Source organism: Zalophus californianus, chromosome 5 (genome assembly GCF_009762305.2).
Source record: "Zalophus californianus isolate mZalCal1 chromosome 5, mZalCal1.pri.v2, whole genome shotgun sequence".
In the NCBI taxonomy this organism is placed as follows: Eukaryota; Metazoa; Chordata; class Mammalia; order Carnivora; family Otariidae; genus Zalophus; species Zalophus californianus.
Genome location: NC_045599.1, coordinates 132,705,412 through 132,728,848, shown reverse-complemented (window position 1 = coordinate 132,728,848; position 23,437 = coordinate 132,705,412).

Below are 23,437 nucleotides of genomic sequence, written 5' to 3'. Positions count from 1 at the left end.
ATTTCTGAACCAGGGAAATCTACCTTTTACAGTACAGTTTCATGCAACCATTTTGTCAAAAAGATGTACTCCAGAGTACTCTATCAATTTCTACCTGCAAGTGGTGAGGACACGGACACCATGAAAACAGAAGTTGAGATCTTTGTATAGTGATGGTTTGGGATGGTTAAGCAATTAAAAAATCTGCAAAATCAACCTTCTGTTTTCCCAGAACATTCCTTGACTTTGCACCTCTCCCTACTTCTACTACTTTTTGATTTAAATTTTCCATGTATGTCTCTCAATCCCTTGTTTGGGGATGTTCTTGTTTCAATTTAGGTGTATGGTTCATTTGAATGATCTCTTTTCTGTTTCTATTGTTGCCTGATTTTATTTAAGTCTGGTGCTATGTTCTATCATCATAAAAGCAATTGACACCTGGGCACCTGGGTGGCTCAGTCGTTGGGCGTGTGCCTTTGGCTCAGGTCATGATCCCAGGATCCTGGGATCGAGCCCCACACTGGTCTCCCTGCTCAGCGGGAAGCCTGCTTCTCCCTCTCCCACTCCCGCTGCTTGCGTTCCCTCTCTCGCTGTGTCTCTCTCTGTCAAATAAGTAAATAAATAATCTTAAAAAAATAAAATAAAATAGGGGCACCTGGGTGGCTCAGTCGTTAAGCATCTGCCTTTGGCTCAGGTCATGATCCCAGGGTCCTGGGATGGATCCCCACATAGGGCTCCCTGCTCCGCGGGAAGCCTGCTTCTCCCTCTCCCACTCCCCCTGCTTGTGTTCCCTCTCTCGCTGTGTCTCTCTCTGTCAAATAAATAAATAAAATCTTTAAAAAAATTAAAATGAAATAAAAGCAATTGACACCTAATCTGTAGGTAAAACATGGAGTTTGGATTGTTCAATTCCCTTTCCAACTTTGGCTTTGTGCTGGAGCTCAGTTTATCTAGTAAGTAGGAAAATCACAGGACCAAAATATTATATTTAGGTAACATTTGAAAATTAAGCCTGTATCCCAAAGGTGGATGCGTGCCTAAAGATGATTTTTGCATCTTAGTTTCTATTTTTCACTATGAAAATAGCACATTATGTCATCATTTTAAAAATTATTTTGGACACTTTAGCCATCATTATCTGTTAATGTATGCCTGAAATATTACCTAAATAAAATGTCCAATTGAAATGTAGATATTTTCATGTATATTAAGTTAATAATCAACAATTCTACAGTTGCATTTTAATGAAAGTCGGTCTGCATGAAAGCTTAAGCAGTTTCTAATTGCATGATCTTTTGCTATCATTTAACCCTTACAGATCCTTCATTTATAAAATACTCGCGAAATAACTACATTAAGGTATTAAGAAGATATGAGGCCATAATAACAGTGCAGAGCAAGAAATCATTAAATATACTCAATTAATATTACAAGGATGTACAGGTTATCCTGTTTTCCTAAGCACTAGATGAAGATCCATTACTAAAATTTGCCAGTTAAATAAACCCTCTGATTAATTATCAACATTATTGTTGTTATCAAAACATTATTTAAAATGACATATCCTTTTAAATGATAAATAATAACAAAATATCCTTTGTCTTTAAGAGGTAGGTGGATATTCTTCAAGCATTATTATAAGCCATTTCTTTTATATAAATCTAAAGAAATCATTCTGTATTTACTCTTCAACCCATAGCTGAGCTGTAGGTGTTGTTCATGCATCATTGCTTTAGATACTTCAATGTGGATTATTAGGATATACTTTGAGGCTGAAAGCCTGTGTCAATTAACTACACTACTGCACTTATTGTAGAAGGTCTGTTGGATTCACTCAGTTCCACATGATGTCTTCACCTTATCCCACATTATTCTCCTGACATTGATCCTTCTGCTTCTTGTTTCTTCTGGCCAAGTTATAGCTTAGCTTTTGAAATAAAATGGCGGCAAATAATAGGGCATAACAGAAAACATCACAAATATGTAAAAAGTGAATAACTATGTAGGCAAAGAGAGAGGAGAAACACAGAGGAAGAAAGATAAAAGAAATTCGACTACTATGAAGTGAAAACTGTACTTGTGTAATTGTATAATATTTCTTGTAAAAAAATGTTAAGAGAGAGAGATCTTGGATTCTAGCACACCAAAATGCCTTGAGTTATCAAGATACATTAGCAAAATTTCCCTAAGTCTGAGGTTGTGATAGGGTTATAAGTTTGAGTGTGTATAAATTGCCAGCTGAGGTTTTCTGTACAATTTTTCATGGTGTTTTCTATTTTATCTTCTGCATAGCTAATTGATTCCTCTGTGTTTCAAGTTTCAGTACTCCTGGATTTCACATCCGTCTATCTATCGTCTATCTATCTACCTCCCTACCTATGTAAGCCTCTTGAATTTAGACATTAATGACCACAGCCTCAAACACTTATCCTAATTGGTCAAAGAGTACTGATGCTTCCTTTAACTTATTAAAAAAAAAAAAAAAGATTCATTCTAACTAAATCAAGGTCATTCTACATCTGGGCTGAATTTACAGGAAGTGTTTTTAGTTTTGATACTTTAAAATAACTTTAAATTTCCTTAGTGTGATACCTAGAGTGAGGCCACAGTAAAATCCCTGCACCGTATTTTCATTTTTTAAAAATTTCGTATACTCGTAATTTTATTAAAAATGTATCAGATAAAACACCAAGAACAATTTGTATTAAGTTGGAACTGAATATTTAGGCTTCCAAACTATCTTAAATCTCCACTAACAATGGTCTTTCTTGAAAGAAAGGCCATCTGGCAAGAATGAAGGACAAAACAAGGAAGTGAGAGAGGAAGGAGAAGGGGAAGGGAGGAAGAAAGAAACATAAATTCCCTTGTTGTGCTTTTACTGCACAGAAGAAAGTTAAAACCATAAGGATTCAAACAAATTGTGTCACAGCCATGGCACATGCAAGCCTTTTAATTTGCTTGCTTCCAGAAAAAATTATAAAATATTTTACATATGCACACATATTAGGTATGAAAGTTGAGATTTCATTTCAATTTCATTTCATTTCAATTAAAATATTGTTCTTTCTCTTATGTTTATTCTGTAAACTTTGTTTACAGAAAGCTTACTTGAAGCTTTTGACACTTTAATGTGAAATACCCATTTTAAGAATATTGCTTTCATTGACAGTATTGTTCAATAGGAACATGAGGTGTATCGAAACTTTATTTTTACTTTGAAAGGAAACTTGAGACCATCAATGTCTTAAACGGCTCGTCGATTAAAAAGGCATATCATTATATGACAACATTTTCCAGAAAAAGAAAGATACATCAATTAAAAATTCTTAAATTCCACAAGTGACTTTCTTTTGTATGCAAAACAGTCAGTATTGATATTTATGACATACTTGAGACTACAATTTCTTTACATATAATATATGTTATGATATGAGAATAGTCTTAAAAATAAAAATAAATGAATTCTAGACTTAAAATTAAATTAACTAGTCAGTTCTTTTAATTGCATTTTGTATGAGCTTTCAAAAGAAAATAGTATGTGATTGTGTAACAGAGAAAATAATTTACACTTGTCATAGAAATTTTGACACATAAAAGGGGTAACTGACATACATAGGTCAGGGAATAATTCCCAGAAAAATGATGTTTAAGACAGTATTTAGAGGCTATAGAGAAAATGGTTTGAACAGTATTCATGCAAAGCTAATAACATGCAAAAGTCATTAGGAAAAGAAAATGCTACTAGAAAGATAAAAAAGTGTTAGTTTTCAACCTGATCAGTAGTTAGGTTCAGTGTAAGGGTGCCTGGGTGGCTCAGTCTGTTAAGTGTGTGCCTTCAGTTCAGGTCATGATCTCAGGGTCCTGGGATGGAACCTCATGTCAGGCTCTCTGCTCAGTGGGGAGTAGGCTTCTCTCTCTCTGCCCCTCTCCCCTGCTTGTGTGCATGCTTGCTGTCTCTCAAATAAATAAAATCTTTAAAAAAGAAGAGAGAGAGAGCAGTGCATGATAAATAATGGGTTCCATTGAGAATTATAAAATATTTCATGCTGGGAAGAGAGAAGTTATTGCCCTATCTGCATTTAAAAAATAATTTTTGAAACTAAGTGCAAAAATGGGTAGGAATCCATATTGCTGTAAATAAATGATTGAATGAACGAATGAATGAATGAGGGATAATTGACTGATATCCTATGCAGAAAAATCTCAAATAATTTATGGAGACATTCTGCCTTCAAAGAGAAGAAACATAATTTTCTATTCCTTAAACGTGGGCTGTGCATACTGACTTTCTTCCATGAGGAGTGGGGTGGGGTGTGAATATCTTATAATGAAGAAACCTGAGAAACACTTTTTCATCCAGGTGCCCAAGATTAATATCAACAATCCTAAGTCATATTGAAAGTGTGAATCCTTGATGTGATGTGATGAGAATTGCACTGTGATCCCCTCCCCAAACCCATAGCCCCAGTAAATCATGAAAAAAGTACTGGATTATGCCAATTGAAAGACATTCTATAAAATACCTGACCAGTACACTTCACAACTGTCAAGTTTATCAAAAAACAAGTCTGAGAAATCACTGTCACAACTAAGAGGAACCCAAGGAGACATGACTATATAGTGTAATAGGATATCCCATATGGGATCCTGTAACTTAAAAAAGGCCATTAGGTGAAAATTAAGGAAATTGAATAATGATTGGACTTCAGTTAGTAACATTTCAATATTGGTTCATTAATTTTGAGAAATACATCACACTAAAGTAAGATGTTAATAATAGGGAAAAATGGGTGAGGGCACGTGGGACTCTCTCTAATATCCTCACAACTCTTCTGTAAAACTAAAATTATTCTAAATTAAAACATTTATTTAAAAAATGGATAGGAAGATCCAACATTGGAGAAAAACAAACAAACAGAAACCTCTTATGAGATTGTTGACATAATGAAGAAGAGAAATGACAGTGTCTGAGATAAGATTACATCAAGCGAGAGGGAAAGATATAGGTGGAACAGAATTACATTGTGGACATAAAATGTCATATTTTGTTGACAGACTGGATGTGTTGGGTGGTGAGGGAAAGAGGTTTATTGAAGATCACTTGAATCTTTCCAGTGGAAGTAACTTAAGTAGCTGCTGATATCAAATTCATTCTGATTAGGCAAATATGTTAGAAGAGGGGAAGATTTTGGAGAGCAAATTGACAGTTCTGTTTTGAACACATTACTATATTGTATGTAGGTCATGCATATAGACACTTATATGTGATTTTTGAGGCAAAAATTGGTTTGAGTTGGATGTATAATTTTTGTGTCAAAAGAAGACATATGCTATTTAAATTGTGTTAGTGATATATTTTAAGGAGATAAGGCAAAGACAGAAAAGTAGAAAATCCACGATGAACCCCTGAGGAAACCAACTATTAGTTATTTATTTGGGAAAGGAGGTGAAGCCAGAAAGCAAACCGAATGTAAATAGCCAAGGATGTAATCTCACACAAAAAAAGAGTATCACAGAAGCTAACCAGGAGAAGACATATTCAACCATTTTGACTACTATTGAGAAACCAATGTCGCAATTTTAGTTTTGTTTAATTCATAGAAAGAGAGAGTCATCACTCAGTATTTTATTTAATTTATTTTCAAATAAATTAATATTGACACATAATTAAGTCCATTTCCCCCCCAGGTTTCCTTAGTTTTAGCCTCATGTGCTTTTTCTGTTCCATGATGTCATTGAGAATATCACATTGCATTTTGCTGCCATGTGTTAGGCTCCTCTTTGGCTGTGACAGTATCTCAGACTTCACTTGTTTTTTCATCTTCTTGACAGTTTTGAGGACTCCTGACTGGCAGTGATAACACAAGTATTTCTATGTAACTCCTTCCAGTTTGTCAGGAAAGTTTTAGTTAGGAGGATAGTGGAAGATTGTGCAGAGAATAGAATATGTGAAAATGTCATCTCAGTAATTTAAAAAACTAAAGAGTATGTGTAAAAATGGGTTTGTGGGGGAACTGCCCTTTCTGGGAAAAAAAATAAACAACTAACAAATCTGACTTTGGATTATAAACATGAATTCTGTATCAGCCTACAATAGACTATGAGATTCTGATTTCATTGTTTGACTAATAATCACAAGGCAGAACCAGACTTATGATACTTATATAACATAAATAGAAAAATGAATTTTTAGGTAGAACTCAATAGCATATTGAAACTCTAATTGGACCTTCCTGTTTCAGTGTCAGGTACTGAGGTAACAAAATAAAAAGTTGTTGGGGTTAAATTTTGGAAATTCTTATAGAGGAAAACTTCAACTACAAAGTGGTTGGGTGAAAATTGGTCAGAAATAGAATCTAATGTCATAGACAAAGATGAACAGGTTAATAAATATGAATGTAGACAAGCGAAAGTACAAGGAGTGAGCTATATAAGTGAATGTTATAGCAGAGCATTTTGAAGAATTTTTGGTTTTGTTTTGTTTTTTATAAACAATGCTGGCTGAAAAATAGCATTGAGAAGATTGAAAAATGCTGTATCTTATATTAATACAATTCTAACATTTGAATTTGAGTCTTATATACATATAAAAAATAAAAATAAGTTAAATATATATATACATATATACATGTATTTATATGTGTGCAAGTATGTAAGGATCTGTAATTTTATTGAAGCTTAAAAATAAAACCTAAATACATTTCAACAATGATGTAATAGTTAATATGATGTTTTGGATGAAAAATCAAAATATCATATAATAAATGAACATATTGGAAGATAATATAGTTTCATTTTATATTTTAGATTTTACAGTAGGATAAAAACTCTCCCTGTACTAGTAAGAAACATGTAAGTCTTTGGTAGCATTATGAATTAGGAATATCAGTTTTACCTGGAATCCTAAACATATTTTTGAAAATCTTTTAAAAATTTAAATCAAGTCATGTTATAATCAAAATATAATATTTAGGTAAACATTATTATTTTTCCTATTGTCATTTATATAATAAGGGCAAAAACTATTTCATGCTAGGCTATGTTTTAAATACTTTCCATACGTTATCCCATTTCATTCTCAGAACATCCCTATAAAGTAAACACTATTATCATCTGATTTCTGTAGGTGAAGAAAATGAGACAGAGAATTTTCCCAACTTGCTGAGTTAACAGAGCCATCAGTTGAGGGAGCCAAATTCAAATTTAGATAGGACAATTCAAGAATTTGTTGCTCAACCACTACAATGTATATATATCCTTCAGATACGTTTTGACTCATGGTTTGTCAGTTTTCACTTTTTTAAAGGAAAATAAATGTAAGCCATTTAGAGATCAGTTTCTACATACACATTTATTTTGGTCATTTTGCATGCTTTATAGTGATGACTTTCTAATAAATGAATATTAATTCAGCTGATCTGCAGTGTTTTATTTTCCACAACTTACATGTAAACACATTTTAAGTGTCTTTAAAGATTGCTAGAGATGTTAACAAAAATAAAGTAAAATAGAATTGACATACAGATTTTGTGCAATATTATTTGTAGAAAACATTAAGTGAATTTGACAAATTTGATGTGTAGCAAATTGAAACTTCTAGATTTATTTTGGGTAATGCTACCCACAAAGTAAGGGCTTCCACTATTTATTCCATATTAAATGAAATAGAGTTATAACAATGTAGAGTTACCCTTTGCTTTTCTTTTGTCCTTGTTTTTATTTAAGTTTACTTATTCATTGATAATCCAATCCTGTTCTCTCTCTCTCTCTCTCACCCTCACCCTCATTCTGTCATCTCCTTGGTTTGGTTTGTAATGTTTACCTTAACTCCAATGGAAGAGAGAAACTAAAATAATTGGGTATATCAAGAGAATATTTAAAATTTGTATAGCTACCTTGGACTCTCCTTTATTTTCAAATTCCATTTAACCGCATACTTCAAAATTAGGAATCTTGGAAAATTGGTCATAATATTTTATATGTATTTATGACAACTATTATGACACAGATGAAATAATAACTTCTTAGAACTTTGCAAATTTATCTATTAACATATCATATTATACTTCTTGCTCCAGACAAGGGTATTCATCTTACTTTCCATACAATTGTGATAAAAAATAAATAATACAGGTAAAATATTTAGCCCATTGTCTAGATTTAGTAATCTCTAAAAAATGTTAGTAAAATCATTATTATTAGCCAAGACATGCACTGATAACTATAAGGAATCCACCATATTGCATTTGTTGAATATTGGCTTTCATAAAACTTCTCATTTACAAGAGTTGTGATAAGAATGAATGAAACAAGAGGAAACCAGAGAGGGAGATAAACCATAAGACACTCTTAATCATAGGAAACAAACTGAAGGTCGCGGGAGAGGAGGGGGATGGAGGGATGGGGTAACTGGGTGATGGACAGTGGGGAGGGTATGTGTTGTAATGAGCACTGGGTATTATATAAGACTGATGAATCACAGACCTGTACCCCTGAAACAAATAATACATTATATGTTAATTAATTGAATATAAAGAAAAAAGAAAAAAAGAATGAATTTTGTCTGTTTTTGGTCCATAATTTAGACAAAAATATAGATAAAAGTAATGCCTTAATTTTCTATTTAATGTGTGGAAATAATTCAATCCGATTACAGGACTTTCTGTTCAGTCAGCCTTCAGATGCTGATAATTAGCCCATTGAGTAAAAGCAAAACATGTTTCAGCATGTTTTTTTTATGTTTCATATGCATTCTCAATTAAAATGAGTTGAATGATATCCCTTAAAAATAATGTCTAAGGGTAGACTAATATTACCAGTCTACTCTGAATGGTGGTTGTCAATCTTGCTTTCAGATGGAGTTGCTTAACAGATTTCTTTGCAAACACCTCCAGGAAAGTAACTGTTGAGAGAGTAACATGAAGGAGGGTAAACAGGCAGAAATATTTGGGAATGGTTTAGAGAAAAGTGTGAGTAGAGAGAGTTAATTTAGCTATGTTAAGCCAAAGGAGATAAATATCTACCTTATGCTGTCTTTGGACTTTCCTTTCCATATCAGAATTTATATTTTTTAAATCATTTAATTTCATGAAACAAAACTAGTTGTAAATATAGCTTGAAACAACTGAGAGTGACTTTTTTTTTACATCGAAAGTAAAGTAATTGAATGATGAATGCCACATGATTAGCAATTGATTGAACTACTATTTTTAAACATTATCTGCTTCTTTTTAGTTTGAAAAATAAAATGAAATTAGCATAACTGGAAAACTTGCGAATATGAGACATTCAATATTTGTGCTGTGGTTATTCTTGCTTTTAAAGAAGTGACTTTGATAAGACTAATATAAAAAATTATCTATAATTAGTAACTAAGTTTAAGTGAAATTCTTATTTTGAATTGAACTGTTGATAATAAGATATTGGGAAATATATCTTATTTCTTTAATTAGAATATTGCATTATTGCATTCATTTAATCTTTTTTACACTACACTGAAGTGAATTAAAAGAGACAAAACGGGGGCACCTTGGTGGCGCAGCTGGTTATGCATCTGACTCTTGATTTTGGCTGAGGTTGAGATCTCAAGGTCGTGATCTCAGGGTCAGGAGATCAAGCCCCATGCATGTCAGGCTCCATGCTCAGTGCAGAGTCTGCTTGAGACTCTTTCTCCTGTCTTGCTCTGCCTCTCCCCATCTCCCACCCCCACTCTCTCTTTCTCCAATAAATAAAATCTTTAAAAAGAGTAAAATAAAAAAGACAAAGTAAATTATGGGCTGTATATTATATAATCACACCTATGTAATAGCATGTGCTAAGTTAATTATTTATTATATAAATGGACTTCAAAGATATGCATCAACTCAATGTAATATTTCAATACATACTTTTATCTGCAAATGGTACTAGACATTTTCTAATGTATAATTGCAGAAAAAAATTCTTTACATAAAATTTTAGGTCAGTTTTATATATCTATATATCTATGTATGCATATATGTATTTGTGTGTATGTATATATAAATACATATACATGGATACACATACCAAAAGAAAAATCATGGAATACAGATTGCATAAATCAAATAACCCTCAGCATAGACTCTATAAAATGGGAAAAATAATCATTACAAAACTTGATGCTGCTATTCTCTTCTTAAAATAAAAAAAATAATACTTTTGTTTTTTAATCTAGACAATGTTGAAATTTTCTTAATCTTACAAGAAGATTTTGTGTTAAGATAGAAATACTCCAAAAGCCATAAATTGTATTTAGGAATCCCACCACATAAGAAATGCGAACACCCATAAACAATTACTAGAAAAATCAGCCATACGACAGTTGAAAATAGTGTTTCCAATTTACCCACATGCAACAAACAAGATGTCTAAAGCATTATATGTGACTTTGTAGATGAGACATTATGTTAAATTTATGTTAGTTACAATTTCATGCAACTCTTGGAACTAAACTGTCAAAAGCTTCTGATCTACTCTGAAACAGGAACTATAGCTTTTTCCATGAATAGATTGCATAAATCTTTTCTTCCTTCTGTGGGATTTAGGCTGTTCGGAATTTTTATAGTCAGGGTAGGGGATATTTAGTTCATGATTTATTTTTGATATTTATTTGCCAAAACAACAACAACAAAAAATTCACAAGGGACACTAATTCCCAGTCACATGGGTCGATCCACTATTTCTTGTACCAAACACCTGTTTAGGTGATTGGCAAGGAAGTTTCTCTTCTTATGAACTCTTGAGAAAGGGAAAAATTGATTTTCTTATTTTTCTTTCTTTGTTAAAATGGATACAGTTTTATTTCATTCTTATGGAGTCAAAGTTGGAATTACAAGCCCTTATATTATAAAGGAAAGTATGTTTATTCTAATGCATAAATATTTGGGGCGTTTTCAGTGCTCAACTAAATGAATATATTCTTGCTAGTCCTGAGACTTTTCCGATTGAATGAAGACAATTCAGTGTGTGGTGTTACTAATGTCTCTAAAGCAAATGTGACAATGCAATGGGAAGTTTTTCTTCAAAGGATAGAAATTTAAGGTGCAACATATGGATTCCAATAAAAGAGAAGTTGATTTAGAGCCTGTATTCTGTGAGTATAAGGCAGAGAACAGCATTTTCACAAAAGGGTCAGAAGAAAATAGTTTAAAAGTAAATAGAAGGTTTGATGACCCATGATACATTTTAGATGTTGGTTGTGGTTACTTATATCATGGAAACGTTTTCCTTTCTTATTCTTGAGTTGCTTTTAAATGTAGGCTTTCTTTCTAATATGATTTTAAATGATACTTTCTAAGTCTGAATGAAAGGATTAACTAATCTGTTTAATTTACTTCATTTCTGTATTTACTTCCATAACCACTGAATAACTTATTGAGAAATACAAATTGAATAGATTTAGTTACATACGTAGTTTCAAGGGATAGTTAATGCTGGTATGTTCTCAAATATGAATATGAAAATGTACAATATTATTATAGTTTGAGGAAAATTGAAATATGTCATTCTAGAATGGATTTCCATTGCAAAGTTTGAAATTTTCTTAAACACTTCATTTATTTATTTACTTGTTATTTAATGCGGTAATTTTTGGAGCTCTGAACATTTGTATTCTTTGTTTTGTGTTTTTGTTGTTGTTGTTGTTGTTGTTATGTCTTTTTAGGGCAGGGACTCAGTTTCCTATTCCCCACTCCCCAGCTCTTCCAGAGCTAAATCTACGATTTTTTGAAGTAACTGGAGTTAAGCTCCGCAATTGTAAAAACTTGCAAAGTTAAGTCTCAGGGCTTTAAAAGCCAAATGTTAGAGGGACTCATCTCCCCAGTGCAGGTCCCTCAAGTCTGGGTAGCCTGATGTCAGGTCTGCTCCTGTCCCTCCTCCATGTTTGTGGTGTCCCTCCCATTTGTGGTTAGTCTCACCAGGAGTTTGGTTCCTGAGCAAGGCTAAGCCTTTCCTGCCCTTCCAGATGTGGCCTCATCGCTACCATTAAGTGTGGAAAGTCGTTCTTCTAGTCCTTGTGTCTTTTTCTGCATCAATTGCACTGATACGGCTGTTATCTAGATGTGTCCATGAGACAAGGTGAACTGAGGATCCTTCGTTTCTGCCATCTACTCTGTCCAAGAGGTTTTTTTTTTGTTTTGTTTTAATTTAATTTTATTATGTTATGTTAATCGCCATACATTACATCATTAGTTTTTAATGTACTGTTCCATGATTCATTGTTTGCATATAACACCCAGTGCTCCATGCAGAACGTGCCCTCTTTAATACCCATCACCAGGCTAACCCATCCCCCCACCTACCTCCCCTCTAGAACCCTCAGTTTGTTTCTCAGAGTCCATAGTCTCTCATGGTTCATCTGCCCCTCTGATTTCCCCCCTTCATTATTCCCTTCCTACTATCTTCTTCTTCTTTTTTTTTTTAACATATAATGTATTATTTGTTTCAGAGGTACAGGTCTGTGATTCATCAGTCTTACACAATTCACGGTGCTTACCATAGCACATACCCTCCCCAATGTCTATCACCCAGCCACCCCATCCCTCCCACGCCCCACCACTCCAGCAACCCTCAGTTTGCTTCCTGAGATTAAGAATTTCTCATGTCAGTGAGATCATATGATACATGTCTTTCTCTGATTGACTTATTTTGCTAAGCATAATACCCTCTAGTTCCATCCACGTCATTGCAAATGGCAAGATTTCATGTTTATTTGAGGCTGCATAATATTCCATTGTATATATATATACACCACATCTTCTTTATCCATTTATCTGTCGATGGACATCTTGGCTCTTTCCAAAGTTTGGCTATTGTGGATATTGCTGCTATAAACATTGGGGTGTACGTACCCCTTCGGATCACTACATATGTATCTTTGGGGTAAATACGCAGTAGTGCAATTGCTGGGTCATACAATAGCTCTATTTTCAACTTTTTGAGGAACGTCCATAATGTTTTCTAGAGTAGCTGCACCAGCTTGCATTCCTACCAACGGTGTAGGAGGGTTCCCCTTTCTCCACATTCTGGCCAACATCTGTCATTTCCTGACTTGTTAATTTTAGCCATTCTGACTGGTGTGAGGTGGTATCTCATTGAGGTTTTGATTTGGATTTCCCTGATGCCAGGCAAAGTTGAACACTTTTTCATGTGTCTGTTGGCCATTTCAATGTCTTCTTTGGAAAAATGTCTGCTCATGTCTTCTGCCCATTTCTTGATTGGATCATTTGTTCTTTGGGTTTTGAGTTTGATAAGTTCTTCATAGATTTTGGATACTAGCCCTTTATCTGATAGGTCATTTGCAAACATCTTCTCCCATTCTGTTGGTTGTCTTTTGGTTTTGTTGACTGTTTCCTTTGCTGTGCAACAGCTTTTTATCTTGATGAAGTCCGAATAATTCATTTTTGCCTTTGTTTCCCTTGCCTTTGGATATGTGTCTAGCAAGAAGTTGCTGCAGCCAAGGTCGAAGAGGTTGCTGCCTGTGTTCTCCTCTAGGATTTTGATGGACTCCTGTCTCACATTTAGGTCTTGCATCCATTTTGAGTCTATTTTTGTGTGTGGTGTAAGGAAATGGTCCAGTTTCATTCTTCTGCATGTGACTGTTCAATTTTCCCAACACCATTTGTTGAAGAGACTGTTTTTTTTCCATTGGACATTCTTTCCTGCTTTGTCAAAGATGAGTTGACCATAGAGTTGAGGGTCCATTTCTGGGCTCTCTATTCTGTTCCATTGACCTTTGTGTCTGTTTTTGTGCCAGTACCATACCGTCTTGATGATGACAGCTTTGTAATAGAGCTTGAAGTCCGGAATTGTGATGCCACCAGCTTTGCTTTTCTTTTTCAACATTCCTCTGGCTATTCGTGGTCTTTCCTGGTTCCATACAAATTTTAGGATTATTTGTTCCATTTCTTTGAAAAAGTTGATGGTATTTTGATAGGGATTGCATTGAATGTGTAGATTGCTCTAGGTAGCACTGACATCTTCACAATATTTGTTCTTCTAATCCATGAGCATGGAACGTTTTTCCATTTCTTTGTGTCTTCCTCAATTTCTTTCATGAGCATTTTATAGTTTTCTGAGTATAGATTCTTTGCCTCTTTGGTAAGATTTATTCCTAGGTATCTTATGGTTTTGGGTGCAGCTGTAAATGGGCTTGACTCCTTAATTTCTCTTTCTTCTGTCTTGTTGTTGGTATATAGGAAGGCCACTGATTTCAGTGCATTTTTTTATATCCTGCCACTTTACTGAATTCCTGTATGAGTTCTAGCAGTTTCGGGGTGGAGGCTTTTGGATTTTCCACATAAAGTATATCATCTGCAAAAAGTGAGAGTTTGACTTCTTTGCCGATTCGGATGCCTTTTATTTCTTTTTGTTGTCTAATTGCTGTGGCTAGGACTTCTAGTACTATGTTGGATAGCAGTGTGATAGTGGACATCTCTGCCATGTTCCTGACCTTAGGGGGAAAGCTCTCAGTTTTTTCCCCATCGAAAATGATATTCACTGTGGGTTTATTATAGATGGCTCTTATGATATTGAGGTACGTGCCCTCTATCCCTATACTCTGAAGAGTTTTGATCAAGAAATGATGCTGTAATTTGTCAAATGCTTTTTCTGCATCTATTGAGAGGATCATATGGTTCTTGTTCTTTCTTTTATTAATGTATTGTATCACATTGATTGATTTGCAGATGTTGAACCAACCTTGCAGTCCAGGAATAAATCCCACTTGGTCGTGGTGAATAATCCTTTTAATGTACTGTTGGATCCTATTGGCTAGTATTTTGGTGAGAATTTTTGTATCCATGTTCATCAAGGATATTGGTCCGTAATTCTTTTTGATGGGGTCTTTGTCTGGTTTTATGATCAAGATAATGCTTCATAAAATGAGTTTTGAAGTTTTCCTTCCATTTCTATTTTTTGGAACAGTTTCAGAAAAATAGGTATTAATGCTTCTTTAAATGTTTGGTAGAATTCCCCTGGGAAGCCATCTGGCCCTGGGCTCTTGTTTGTTGGGAGATTTTTGATTATTGCTTCAATTTCCTTAGTGATTATGGGTCTGTTCAGGTTTTCTATTTCTTCCTGGTTCAATTTTGGTAGTTGATACGTCTCTAGGAATGCATCCATTTCTTCCAGATTATCTAATTTGCTGGCATAGAGTTGCTCATAATATGTTCTTATAATTGCTTGTATTTCTTTGATGCTGGTTGTGATCTCTCCTCTTTCATTCATGGCTTATTTATTTGGATCCTTTCTCTTTTCTTTTTGATAAGTCTGGCCAGGGGTCTATCAATCTTATTAATTCTTTCAAAGAACCAGCTCCTAGTTTCGCTGATCTGTTCTACTGTTCTTTTGGTTTCTAGTTCATTGAATTCTGCTCTGATCTTTATTATTTCTCTTCTTCTGCTGGGTTTAGGCTTTATTTGCTGTTCTCTCTCCAGATCCTTTAGGTGTAGGGTTAGGTTGTGTATTTGAGACCTTTCTTGTTTCTTGAGAAAGGCTTGCATTGCTTTATACTTTCCTCTTAGAACTGCCTTTGCTGCATCCCAAAGATTTTGACAGTTGTGTTTTCACTTTCATTTGTTTCCATGAATTTTTAAAATTTTTTTTAATTTCTTGGTTGACCCATTCATTCTTTAGTAGGATGCTTTTTAGCCTCCGTGTATTTGAGTTCTTTCTGACTTTCATCTTGTGCCTGAGTTCTAGTTTCAAAGCATTGTGGTCCAAAAATATGCAGGGGATGATCCCAGTCTTTTGGTACTGGTTGAGACCTGATTTGTGACCTAGGATGGGATCTATTTTGGAGAATGTTCCATGGGCACTAGAGAAGAATGTGTATTCTGTTGCTTTGGGATGGAATGTTCTGAATACATCTGTGAAGTCCATTTGGTCCAGTGTGTCATTTAAAGTCTTTATTTCCTTGTTGATCTTTTGCTTAGATGATCTGTCCATTTCAGTGAGGGGGGTGTCCCCTACTCTTATTGTATTGTTGTTGATGTGTTTCTTTGCTTTTGTTATTAATTGGCTTACATAATTGGCTGCTCCCATATTAGGAGCATAGATATTTACAATTGTTAGATCTTCTTGTTGGATAGACCTTTTAGGTAGGATATAGTGTCCTTCCTCATCTCTTATTATAGTCATTGGCTTAAAGTCTAATTTGTCTGATATAAAGATTGCCACCCCAGCTTTCTCTTCCTGTCCATTTACATGGTAAATTGTTTTCCACCCCATCACTTTCAATCTGGGGTTGTCTTTGGGTCTAAAATGAGTCTTTTGCAGACAGCATATGCATATTGATGGGTCTTTTTTTTTTTTTTATCCAATCTGATACTCTGTGTCTTTTGATTAGGGCATTTAGCCCATTTATATTCAGGGTAACTATTGAAAGATATGAATTTAGTGCCATTGTATTGCCTGTAAGGTGACTGTTACTGTATATTGTCTCTGTTCCTTTCTGGTCTATGTTACTTTGGCTCTCTCTTTGCTTAGAGGACCCCTTTCAATATTTCTTGTAGGGCTGGTTTCGTGTTTGCAAATTCTTTTAGTTTTTGTTTGTCCTGGAAGCTTTTTATCTCTCCTTCTATTTTCAATGACAGCCTAGTTGGATACAGTATTCTTGGCTGCATATTTTTCCCATTTAGTGCTCTGAATATATCATGCCAGTCCTTTCTGGCCTGCCAGGTCTCTGTGGATAGGTCTGTTGCCAATCTAATGTTTCTACCATTGTAGGTTACAGACCTCTTGTCCCTAGCTGCTTTCAGGATTTTGTCTTTGTCTTTGAGACTTGTAAGTTTTACTATTAAATGTTGGGGTGTTGACCTATTTTTATTGATTTTGAGAGGGGTTCTCAATGCCTCATGGATTTTGATGCCTGTTTCCTTCCCATGGGATCCCAATTATTGTAATATTGTTTTGTCTTATGGTATCACTTAATCTCTCAAATTCTGCCCTAGTGATTCAGTAGTTGTTTATCTCTCTTTTTCTCAGCTTCTTTATTCTCCATCATTTGGTATTCTATATCACTAATTCTCTCTGCCTCATTTATCTTAGCAGTTAGAGCCTCTATTTTTTATTGCACCTCATTAATAGCCTTTTAATTTCAACTTGGTTAGATTTTAGTTCTCTTTTTTCTCCAGAAAGGGGTTCTCTAGTATCTTCCATGCTTTTTTCAAGCCCAGCTAGTATCTTTATAATCATCATTCTGAACTCTAGTTCTGACATCTTACTAATGTCCATATGGATTAGGTCCCTGGCAGTCAGTACTGCCTCTTGTTCTTTTTTTTGAGGTGAGTTTTTCCACTTTGTCATTTTGTCCAGAGGAGAATAGATGAATGAGAGAACAAAATGCTTACAGGGTAACAACGACCCAAGGAAAATATACTCTAAACAAATCAGAGGGGACCCAAAACCAGGAGGAAAAGAAATGGAAAGAAAGAAAAAAGAAAAAAAAAAGAGAATATGATCAAATATGGTCAGGGTGGTGAATAAATCAGTGTCACACACTAAATTTGGAGCATATTTTGGTCTGTTAGAAGAAACTGTCTCACAAAATTTTAAAGAAAAAAAAACTTTTATATGAACAAAAATAAGGGTAAATAGGATGAAGGGATGGAATATGACTGTAAAGATGAAAATTATAAAACATTTTATAGAAGGAATTGATAAGATAAGTAGTTGGTTGAAAAAAGAAAGGAGAGAAATTAAAAAAAAAAAAAGAGAGAGAATGTGATCAGGCAGGAGACTAGAACAAAGCCATACACAAGAAATTTAGGGTATATTTTGGTCTGTTAGAAGAAACTGTATCCCAAAATTTTCAAGAGAGACAACTTATATATATACCAAAAATAAGGTTAACTACAATGAAGGGATAAGATATGACTCTAAAAATGAAAAATAAAAAAGATTTTTAAAAAAGGGATTGATAAGATGTTGGTTGAAAAAGGGAAAAAGAAAAATTCTAAAAGATTTAGAAAAAAGAAAATTAAAAAAAATTAACTTTGAAAGACTAAAGAATCATGGGGAAAAAAAGCCATGAATTCTGTGTGCTGTATTCCCCTAGTGCTGGAGTTTTGCCATTCTCATTGGTTGTTCTCACTGATCAGTAAACTCAGTCTTGGCCAGCTGTTCGTGCTGATCTTCTAGGGGAGGGGCCTGTTGCCGTGGTTCCCAAATGTCTTTGCTGGAGGCGGAATTGCCCTGCCCTTGCCAGGCCGGGCTACATAATCTTCTCGGGTTTGCTCTCGTAGCTTTTGTTCCTTGCATGCTTTCTGTATACCTTTGGAGGATGAAAGTGAAAATTGCCTCTAAGTCTCCACCCCGGAGGAGCCGAGAACTCGGGGTTGCACTCCTCAGTTTGCCCCCAGAGAAAAGCAGTCAGTCACTCCCGTCTCCCCAGTCTCCGGCCGCACTCCATGCTCACCCGGCCTGTGACCGATCGTTTCTATCTCTGGCACACGACCCCATGTGGAGTCTCCAAACCCAGCAGATCCCTGCAGTGTCCTCCCACGCCGCTCCTCCCGGGGGAGGAAGGGGAATCTCCCCAGATCTGCCTCTTGTTGTGTCCCTGCTGGAGGAGCAGTGGCCTGACTGTGCCGAGAATCACGGTTTACGGCAACCCCGAGCTGAGAGCCCGCCCCTCTGCTCGGTCTCTGCAGCCGGCTTCCCTGTTCTGATACCTGGGAGGTCTGCCGAACTCAGGCACCCCCCGGTCTTTCTGTGACCCCGAGGGTCCTGAGACCACACTGTCCCAGCGAGGGTTCCACCCCCCGCTTAGCCACTGGAGTGACGTCCCTCAGTGGAGCTGACTTCGAAAAGTTCTGATTTTGTGCTCGGCTTTTCTATCACTTGCCAGTAGCGGCTGACAGAGGCCCCCTCCACCACCGTCTATCCTCCCAAATACCGCGTCGGATTCATTTCTTTGCACGTCCTACCTTCCAGAAAGTGGTCACTTTTCTGTTCAGAGTTGCTGCTGTTCTTTTCTTCGATCTCCTGTTGAGTTCATAGGTGTTCAGAATGGTTTGATCCCTATCTAGCTGAATTCCTGGGACCAGATGAAATTTAGGTCTCCTACTCCTCCGCCATCTTGCTCCTCTGGCCCCAAGAGTTTTTTTGTCTTTCTTTTATTGTTTTGTTTCTTAAATTCTCAAATGAGCAAAATCATATGGTATTTGTCATTCTCTGACTGATTTTTTTCACTTGGCATTATACCCTATGGGCCTATTCATGTTGTTGCAAATGGCAAGATCCCATTTTTTTCTTATGACTAATATTCCATTATATATATATATATATATATATATATATATGCCACATTTTCTTCATCCATTCATCTATGGATGGACACTTCTGTTGCTTCCATATCTTGGCTGTTGTAAACAATGAAGCAGGAAACATAGGAGTGCATATATCTTTTTAAATTAGTATTTTCATTTTCTTTGGGCAAATACCCAGTAGTGGTATTACTGGATCATATGGTAATTCTGTTTTTAATTTCTGCAGAACTTCCATACTATTTTCCACAGTGGCTGCACCAGTTTGCATTCCCACAATAGTGCATGAGGGTTCTTTTTTCTCTACAGCCTCACCAATGCTTGTTGTTTCTTGTGTTTCTAATTTTTCTGACAGGTGTGAGGCAATATCTCATGGTTTTGACTTGCATTTGCATATTCTTGTACATGCGTATTTGCATATTCTTCTTTTTATAACAATGACTCAGACAAAATGTCATTAATAATTGCATTTTAAAAAACTATCACTATTATTATCTGTAAACTTGTATTACATTATATCTTAGCTAAATTTCAGGTCAAAAAACATTGTATCTTCTCTGCTTTTAATCATTGTGTTAACATGATTTTCATAAAAGCATGGCATGAGTAAAATAAAGACATTTAAACATATTTTCTGGTTTTCTTATTATTTAGGCAGACTTTTTAATTTCATATATATGTGTAAGAATAACTTTAAAACTATGCATTAAAATATCATTTCATGATAGATTTAGAGAGCTATGTAATTTTCTCAATTTTGCTCCTTTTCCTAGTTTTATTTTATCATGTATGAACATGTTATTCTTCTCTCTAAACAAAAACACACACTTACTTAAATAAAATGAAAAAGAGTCTTGGCTTCAATTCTTGGATCACTCAGTCATTTAGCTGATAAAGCAATTATGTAATCAGTAGATACATGGAGAATACTAATTGTGTTTTATTTTTCCATGGGAGAATAAAAGTAAATTTCTTATTAACTTATAGTTCTGACAAACCAGTTCTCCAGCTGAATATTTTAGGTAGCTACAGTTTGCCTTGTTAAGAGTCTCAAAGGAAAAATAAGATCAATACTCGTCACAGCAGGAGATACTTTACTTAATATCAGTGGACTGCCGCAATATAGCACTAAGGACGAAAAAAAATACACCAACCCTTCTCAGCTTGGTCTTATGTAATGAGCAGACTTCTATTAAGAAAACTAAATCACTTTTCCCGAGAATTTAATGCCCAGATCAAAAAGGTTAAGTGTCACTTTGTAGTTCCACTTACATATTTAGTCTGTTTTATAAAGTACCTATATAGAATATGCCAAACCTTTTCATGAGTATGTAACATAATGCCTTTGTGTCATGTATATTGTTCAAGCAATTCTTACTGGTAGGAAAGAAACTCAACAACTGTATGTGACATAATGCCTTTGTGTCATGTATATTGTTCAAGCAATTCTTACTGGTAGGAAAGAAACTCAACAACTAAACATGTTAAGCTGCAATACATTAACACTCTTGAAGGCCTAAGAAAACTGATGATCCTTTTTTTTTTTTCCTTTCCTTCTACCCTTCCTTTCTTGCTTTAAAATTACTTTTCCATTTTCCCATTTTTTTTTTAATGCTGAGTAAACCTTTGAACTCTAGTAAATAAATGTATAGATGTTTGTGGATCATTTCTTTAAAAAATAACATGTTCTTTCTCATCTCCATACCTTTTAATTTGGTTTAATGGTAGCAATAATAATTAGGGGTAAGTAAATGGTCATAGATAAGTCACCAGCCAATCAGAAGTGGAAACACTGGGAGAAGAAAATCTGAAGAAGCGTAGGAAGGGAGGTAGGTGATGAGTATCAGGTGAGGCCCTACTGAGAGCCGCAGAAGCTAGGAGACACCGTCACACTAAAGTACTTCTCCTAGGTTTTCCCTAGGAAGAGAGGCTTAGTGGAATCTCGAAGGAGCTGGTGCCAAATGTATACTGTGATTCCAAGTGATGTAAGGAGTGGACTGAACTGGACTGAGTTGCACCATCCAGCTCACCCCACAAGAAAGGACATGTTTTGGTGCACCCATGAATGGCCTTGTAAGGAAGAGCAGTATCTTTCTCCCCCAGGCCGTGACTATCTGTGGCTAACAAACTGCCGTTGGTCTCATCTGCCCAGTGTTGAGGAAATCCCTCCCCACCCCGCACACACACTGAACACCTCCTATTCACTATATATGTGTATGTGTATAAAGTATATATGTATAATTAATGTTATAGTGATAAATTATAATTATAATTAGTGATAAAACTCCATTTACCAAAAACAGAAGCGGAAACAATGAAAAGCTTTCTACTTGGTACAGTAGTGTCCCTCTAGCTTTAGGTCCTGAAACTGAGATTTCAACTCCAGGTTCCAGAGTCCTTGTTCTTAACCAGGGCACAACTGGTTGTACAATAAAACTAAGTTGTTAACCGCGCAACTGGTGTTATTTCATTGCTATTGTTTATAAATGCCTTTCAAAAATATTTTCCAAATTATTCATTCCACTAAGCTTCAGGTCTGGAGCTGTAACTAAAGGCACACCCTAGGTTTTATATTAGAAAAATTTGTTGACACATATTAACAGTGGTGATTCTGTTCTTACTATTCTTGAGTACCAGTTTTCACATGTGGTCTATTTTCTGGGAGCCGAAAACTCGAGTTTAATAGTCATACATTAACAGACTCAATCCACCTGTGAAATCTTTAAAAGACAATATTGAAAAATAAAATATTGCATGAAACTTACACTTACGCTAAGAATAAAAGGATGATGATAATTTTTCTGAGAGGAAACAGGAAAATAAATAGCAGATGTTTTCTGGGAAAATTAAAATTAAAAATTAAAAAGTTAGGTCTTACATTTTGTTCATAAAAACTAGGCGGGGGAGACAGAGAGAGGGAAGGGAGGGAGGAAGGAAGGAAGGAAGGAAGGAAGGAAGGGAGGGAGGGAGGAAGGGAGGGAGGGAAGGAGGAAGGGAGGGAGGGAGGGAGGGAGGGAGGGAGGAAGGAAGGAAAAAAAGACCTGAAAATGAATGCCTTGCTGTTTAGCTGTATGATCCATATATAATATATATTATAATATTATATATAATTATTGATTTGAAGCAGTTTTTAATGCTTAGGCAAAAAATGTATGAGAAATGAAATGGAGCCTTGAGTCCAGGATGAGGGTGAAATGCCATGTCTCTCCAATTAGCAAAAAGATCAAGAAAAGTCTTGGTATTCAGCATGCGGTGAACAAATTGTTGTACATCAACCCACCAGAAACTGAAGAGGGGATATTTGAAACTTAGACAAAGTTTTTCACAGTAGCAGAATTACAGCAATTGTAAGTCGGTGAGGTTTGGACTGTGGGCGTGTTTTCCTTTTAACTATTCCAAGAATTTCAAATAGAAAAGAGGACTAAATGATAACGAGAGTAAGAATCCAGAAATAGTTCATTTTGTAAAAAGTTACGTGGTCTATCTCCAAGAGGAAAATGTGACAGCCACAAAGTCAGGGTATGAAATGATCTCCTTAGTTTAAGTTTTTGAGACACTGTATTCCTCTTCCCTGGAGGTTTCTGTCACGAAAGTCAAAAGTCTTACGTTTTGTAGTAAAAGGAAATTTTAAGGCAGAATATATGAATAAATTTGGAGGAAGACAAATGTAGATAAGGGAGGAAAATATGTGGATGTTCTAAAGTCTACAATAACTACCTTAATGTCTTATGATTGGCTCCTTCAGACCACATAATTAATATGATAATTTTTTGATGGAACTGTTGTAATTTTGAATAGTCAAACACGAGCTAAAGGTGAGCTTCTCAAATCATCTATTTTGTCAAGTATTCATCGACCTATAGCTTTGAATACACAGATAACTCAAAAAGGTTTAAATTCTCAATACGGCTGAATGGTTGAAATCTGTGATTCTCAATTTCCTTTTAAACACTCCATTGTAGCTCTTTTTAAGAAAAGAGTCTTCAAAGAATGCAGCATTTTTTATATTAACATGTGTACATAAGTACATATGTGTCTAGTTAAAACATAGTTTTGTGCTAAAATATGGTTAAAGAGGCACACATTTGTAGAGCTGAAAAATCAGAGAGTACTTTCTTCGACTCCCATGATCTGTAGATGAGGAAATTGAAGGCATGGTCAGTACAAAACTA